This window comes from Alligator sinensis, unplaced genomic scaffold, assembly GCF_000455745.1.
Source record: "Alligator sinensis unplaced genomic scaffold, ASM45574v1 scaffold755_2, whole genome shotgun sequence".
Lineage (NCBI taxonomy): Eukaryota > Metazoa > Chordata > Crocodylia > Alligatoridae > Alligator > Alligator sinensis.
In genome coordinates this window covers 185,454-192,125 of record NW_005841883.1, presented here as the reverse complement: position 1 = coordinate 192,125, position 6,672 = coordinate 185,454, and the positions used below count along the sequence as shown (strand labels likewise).

General features: G+C 46.5%; 1 long non-coding RNA gene across 1 annotated transcript; it reads right to left on the bottom strand.

The window, feature by feature from the left end:
• Positions 1-2,585: 2,585 nt before the first annotated feature.
• LOC102368667 lies at positions 2,586-4,760 on the bottom strand. Its single transcript, XR_323112.2, has 4 exons — positions 4,645-4,760; positions 3,505-3,605; positions 2,796-2,838; positions 2,586-2,701 (listed from the first exon to the last, which is right to left on the bottom strand). It is a non-coding gene; the product is annotated as an uncharacterized LOC102368667 (long non-coding RNA).
• Positions 4,761-6,672: the final 1,912 nt, after the last annotated feature.

The window sequence follows — 6,672 nt, the reverse complement described above, 5'->3', positions numbered from 1 at the left end:
CTGCCAAGGAGGGGCAGGGATAGAGGGAGGAGGGAAAGGGTTGACATGGTTTTGCCTGTAATAGTTATCAGGGAGTGGGGCTATTAGGAAGGTTTAAGTATAAATTTCCTTTTGTTTTGCTAGGGAATACTCAGTTAAACTTCAGGGCTTGGGACACACATTACACAAACTGGTTTAAGTGATCAGAAACTGGTTTAAACCTGTAACAGAAGAGACATTCAGGGCATATAAACCAGTTTCAAAATGGCTAAAACTGGTTTGAGATAAACCTGGTTGAATGTAGTATCAGACTTAACTAATTTGGCTCAAACCCCTTGCTGGTTTAAGATAAACCAGATACCCTCAGCATCCCAGCATGCTCTCTGGCCTGGGCAGGGCTCTCTGTTCCACAGCAGGGCTGCCCCTGCCCCTCCGCTCTCTAGCTGGAAAAGGGACTGGCAATAGCAGAGACACTGGCCAGCATGGCCCCGTTAAAGCAAAGTGGGCAGAGAGGAGGTTAATTCTTCCCTCCCTCCCCTCTTCCCCCACTGCAGCCAGGGTCAGCCTGTCTGCCGGGGAGCAGCAGGGAGGGGTCTGCAGCGGTAGCCCCTGTAGCTGGCAGACCCCAGCTACAGGGAAGGGATGGAGGGAGGAATTAACCTTTCTCCCTGCCCCCTTCACCTTAACAGGGCCATGCTGGGTTGATTGTCCCACAGGGTGGGGAGGGGGGCTCTGTTCTGTGCTGGCAGGGACTATTCGCCCTCCTCCTCCTCCCAGGGTGGGGGACTCTGTGAGGTGCTGGATGGGGACTCTTCTTCCTCCTCCCCTTTCCCCTCTGCTGCTACAGGACTGGGCAGACTTTCCCCCCATGGCATGCAGCCCCCAATGCCTGGCAGCAGCACCAGCAGGCAGGGAGGTCAGGGCTCTCGTGCCCGACGCAGGCGTGGCTCCAGCCAGCACTGCACAGGGGGAGGGAGTGGAATCTGCCTTATCCCTGTGGCTCTGCTCCCTGAGCCTGAGCCAGCTGCTTCCCCCACTTCCCACTGTGCATTCTGCTGGGAGTGGAGGGAGCCCCACCCCCGCCTTCCCCACAGAGTCCAGGGAGGGGCTTCCCCTCTGTGACCGGAGCTGCAATAGAGGCAGTCAGCACTACGCTGGGGCTGAGGAGCACAACCCCGTGCAGCCTGCCCGGCTGCTTCCATCCCTGGGGTTCTGTGTCACACCATGCCTGCAGCTCCACACTCACAGAGGGGAAGCCCCACACTAGACTGCGAGGAAGCAAGTGTGGGGTGTTCCCTCCACTCCCGGCAGAGTGCAGGACCTTGCATGGCAGGGACTGGGGGAAGCAGCACCAAACAGAGCCCCCCTCCCAGCCCCATGGTGGTGGGGGAGAGGGAGGAGGTGGAAGAGTTCCCCCCTGGGGCCCCACAGCCCTGTGTGCCAGGATTGCTCCCAGCTGTCAGGGAGCCACAGGGGTAGGCCTGCCAGGGACTAGTCGCACCCTGCCCCTCCCCAGCTCAGCTTCCCTGTGGAAGGGAGGGCTGCTCTACCACCCCCCCAGCTTCTGGCTTGAGCCACTGCAGGCATGTGCCAAATGTCTATCCACTTGCAAACTGGTTCACTCTCTGCAGGTTAGACTAACCTGCAAAGACTGAATCAATTCAGGGTCAGGCTTTTTGAATGTCTGTCCCTAGCCCAAGTTTGCACTTATGCCCTATATGCCTTGTGGTGCATTTGGAAGTAATCTGCCATACCATATACATCTGTATACAGTGTCAATTTTTGTTTTAGGAGAGAAACTTTCATGCAGGTATAATCAGCAACTATTACTGTTTCTGTTCCCATCGTTTAAACTTCATTGCTCAGAGGATCTCAGCCATCTACAGCTTCAAACTCCATTCATTCCAATGAGGAATCTGGAGGTGAGGGGTTATTTTCACTTGTTAATTTATCATTTTGCCGACAGGATCAAGGGGGTGACAGAGCCTCAGAAGAAAGGCACTGGGGAAAGTAACTTCTACTTCTGGTTTTCATTCCCAATGTGTCCTTCACATGTAGTTATAGAGACTGAAGAGTACAGCAGTGTTGATTAGCTGAAGAATATAGTGGGATCGATTAAATGAATTTTTGTTGGAAAATGCTGATTTACTTATTCATTTTTCTCAGAGGAACATACTGGTTTCAACAAAACTTTCATCAGGAAATAGTTTCTCAGGTCGAAGTTGGAATTTCTGACTAAGGCCTACGGGGTGGGAGGAAGAGTGCTGCTCCAAAATAGCTAGTAGCCTGAGAAAGGCGGGCCGAGCGCCTGTGACACCAGGACAACAGCAAAAGGCTGGAGTCGTTACTCCTCTCACAGAAAATGGGGCCTTTCGTTAATGTATCTGTAGTTGGTGGATTTTCGGGTTACAGGCTGAGCATTGAACCACAGCCCATCCCCATTCAACCTTTACAAACCAAGTGGAGACCAATCAAGTTCAACAGGAATATGTATTGGAAACCATAGCCATAACAGCAAAGATACACTCACCACAGCAGAACTTGGATCAACTGCATACACAAACACTGAAGCTTAACTATAACAAGGAAACATAACGCTCTTCTGGAACCTGCTAGATGCGAGTATGGTGCAGTATCAGGGTCTGCCCTGGGGCTCGCTGACAGTGAGGTGACAGTGACCCTAGATAGCTTTCAAATCCTTCTCCCTTAAGGGTACTCAGATCTGAAAGTATAAGGAAGAGGGCGATACGTTACCAAATGAATGCTGAGATTCAAAGAGTCCATCTCCAGGCAAGTATCCAGGTATGTATCCTTACGTCCAAGGTTGTCTTCAATACGCGCTCTTTGCACCACAGATCACTGTCACAAACACCAATACTATAAGGCCTCAGGCACACCTATTCCATACACTCTCACCTCATGCTGACACACAGCTCATGCTATCTCTCTCCCTCACTCCACATTCACATGCAATTTCCTTTTATATCACTTCAATCACTCCACCGATCAGTCACTATCATCCTCCAATCATAACGTTGTGCACACATTCCCAGTTACTTTTGCACTCCGCCCCTGTGCGGTGCACACATTACTCCACTTGTCTATAAGATACACTGTGTGTGTCCCATCCCATAAGTGGGTCACTGACATCATTAAGGTGGAAAGTTCAGCTGTTCTGGAGCCGTCACACCTCTAGACAGAGTGTGCACGCTCCCCAGGGTGCTCAGGTCAGGAATCCACGTCTACCAGCCTGGTGATCAGAGAACCCACTCAGGATTTAGGAAATCGAGATTCAAGCCCTAGTCATACTCCGGCCAAACTTGGGCATCTCATACACCAGTGTTTCTCAACCCATGGGTTGCAAAACTATATGAAAGGATTGTGAACAAACTTTAAAAACGCATCAACAAATTTAAAAATGAATTTGCCAGTAAAGGATAAAAACATGGGAAACTTTGGCTTTTCCCTTGCAGGCTGGCAGAGTTTCAATCTGAGGGCTGCTTGGGACCCCCCCAACATACTCACCCACCCCTTGCACTACACTCTGGGGGCCTGGGGCCAGAAGGCAGCGGGTCAGGAGTGAGTGGTACTGGGTCTGGACTGGCCATCGATGATTGCAATAGGTCCTGGTACAAAAAAAAAAGGTTGAAAACAGCTGTCCTACACCCTAATCTCTAGGCTATTAACTGTTCTGTCTCTCATTCTCATTTTTCACAAAATCCCCTGAAAGGTGTCAGTTTGATCTCGGTGCAGAGTGGAAAAGTCTTTGCAAAATTGGAAAGACTCACTGAACGGGAAGTGATTTCCTTTTAATTTCTATTGATGAGCACTTATAAAACACTGTGGCTTTTTCCTTTTATTGGTGTGCTCCTGATGAGCCCATGCCCATGATCCTTATTCAAAAAAAAAAAAAAAGTACCCATCACTTTTAATGGAACTTTTTGCCTGAGGCATAAGATCAGGCCCTTTGTGCCTTCAATCCCATATCTCTTTGGTTTACTGAAAAACCCATGTGCTTATTATCAGGACCACTGCACAGTAGATGAGATCACAGTACCTTATTCTGCCTCACACACTGTCAACAAATTTGCTCATCAGAGAAGTTTTAATTTCTAAATCTTTCATTTTGCTATTGATAGATGGAACAGAAGAAACACAGTTTGATTTTCAGATACTGGATTCAACTAAGCAGTGTTGCAATGAGAATCTGATTTTGACTTGTCTGCTGAGCCAATTTGTTATGGAAATCACCACAGGGAAACTTCTACAGAATAATAAGTGTCACATTTGCAAAATCCTTTTTGCCTATAGCCACAATCTTTCTGGTACCATTTCCTCATTGGCTTTCCAACTCTGATAACATCTAGAATCAGCTGAATACCTGGTCCCATACACGCACCAGGAGATTATGTGAAAAACATCAGTAGAAGTCTTTCCATTCGCTAAATTTTGAATTGGACCCTACACCCTGTCCTAACATGCAGCTGGAGACTAGGCCACCTAAGTCTAACTACTAGGATCTTACACAACCTGCTAAAATAATAATAAGAAACAGTGCCTGCACAAAGAGACTTCACATTTGCTTCCCATATTAGACTCAAATTAACTTGTTTTCGCTACACTTTTTCCTTAAAAGAAACAAATCTGTTGCTAATATTTACATACTGGATAATCTTTCTGGTCCAATTTCTCTTTTCTTGAAGTTGGAAACCCAAAGAGTACAAAATCTTAAACCTACTCAAAATGTTATATTTAGGTGTCTGCCAGCAACATTTTTTGCATAAGCCCCACCCTTTTTGAGACAACTGCAGGGAGCAATCTTTTTCTTCTCTGCTAACAAGGTACTAATAACAATAGTAATCACCCTCTGCCTGTTCAGCTCCCCCCAGGAGCATGGCAGCAAATTGATGATCATTTCTCATTGTGAATTATGACACAGGCACATCACCTCACCCCTGGAATAAAGCAGCACCTGCCAATCCTGTTAAAACAGCAAGGGGAGCAATGAAAGCCCTGCTGTAGCCAATCTGAATCCCTGCTGACTCTAATTACCCAGACAGGAATTTTACAATTGCTTCCCCCACCAACTCCAGCTCTGTAGTCTGCAGACTTTGGCTGGATCTTTCTTTGTATGCCTACTGCCACTGAGTGGATTGGGTTCTTAATGAGTCTTGACACTAATGGTACAGTGAGACAGTGCAATTACATCTCCCCTCCCATTTGAACAAACCTGGCAGGAAACGACCTGAGACCTCACACCCTTCCACCCCAAAGAAATCAGTTATAATGCCTCACCAGCAGGGCCAGCTGGTGCACTCTTCCCATATCCACCCCCATTTCACTTCCCCCCTTCTCATTGTGCAGGTGGCTGGAAATAAATGTTTATGGCCTGAGCTATGACTGGTTGGTGGAGGACAGTACAGTTTCTTTTCAATCCAAAGAAGCCAGGGCAACATCTGCATGCTTAGAAACATGAAATGGAGCTGACCGAAAAAAAGATGTTTTCATTCACGTATTGTAGGGCTCTAATGTGCACTTGCCATTGACTAGATGCTTAACAACTTGTGTAACTGAGGCTGCTTTTAAGGGGGAAGGCCATGTGCTTCTGTGATTTCCGTGCTGATTGTAGTACAGGTGTAAGAGACTGCCGCTACCTATTGAACTGTGAGCTAATTATAGTAAGAAACAGATGTTGTCTGCTAATAGGATGGCAGCATCCGTAAGAAACATTTTAGTTAGCGAAGGGTAAGCGTGTCCTCTGTATCCTTAGAGAGATGGTTTATAAAAGATGTGCGGTCCCCCTTCCACTCCATATCTGACACGTCACAAACATAAATGATTTTTGTTCTACAAGACTCCTGTTAGACAGGGAAGTAATAGCCCCATTTGACAGATCAGGGAACTGAGCTACTGGAAATCTAATTGACATGATAAAGGTCACAAAGGATTTAGTAGATGAGGCAGCAAAAAAATCAACCTAGATTCCCCAGTTCCAAGTCCAGGACTAACCACAGGCTAGTTGTTTGATCCAGACTAGTGGCTTCTCACATGTACTTTAATCTCTCCCAGTCTCTATTATGATAGTATAATCTTCCATTTCTGTTAACCTCACCATTGCTCCCCACAGAAGTCTTTGAGTCTCTTTATACCACAGCTGTTTATCATCAGGCGGGGTGTTCCTCTTGTACCCTGGCAGAGTTCATTTGGCCTCCTCTCCTCCCTTCAGGCAACAGGAAGCCCCTGTGGATCTCTGCTGTTTATCAAGCAAAAGTATTCCCATAAGCTTGCCCTCTCCTCTGCCCAAATTCTGCAACTGTCTCCAGGACAATGTTAGCTGTGTAGCACCCTGAGCTTGCTGTGTGCACAACAAATGTCTCTAATTGGTTTGATTATGGATTATAAAGATTAAGAGGCTGTTAACACACTAAAATAAAAAGGTGAATGGAACAATAGCAGCAATGGAATTGCATGGCATAGCGTTTTAGTCTCTTCCCCCCAAAATATGCTTTAAAATACAAAGGAACTATTTTTAAAAAATCCTGCTTTTCTGTTTAATCATTAGTTTACTGTTTTATGAAAGTGGATGGATCCACATTTATACATCTTGCAGTTTTTAGGGACAGAAAAGGGTTTAAAAACCATCATAGTTAAATAAACAAGTGTTCCCATTCTTTGTCCCAAAGCACAAAATGT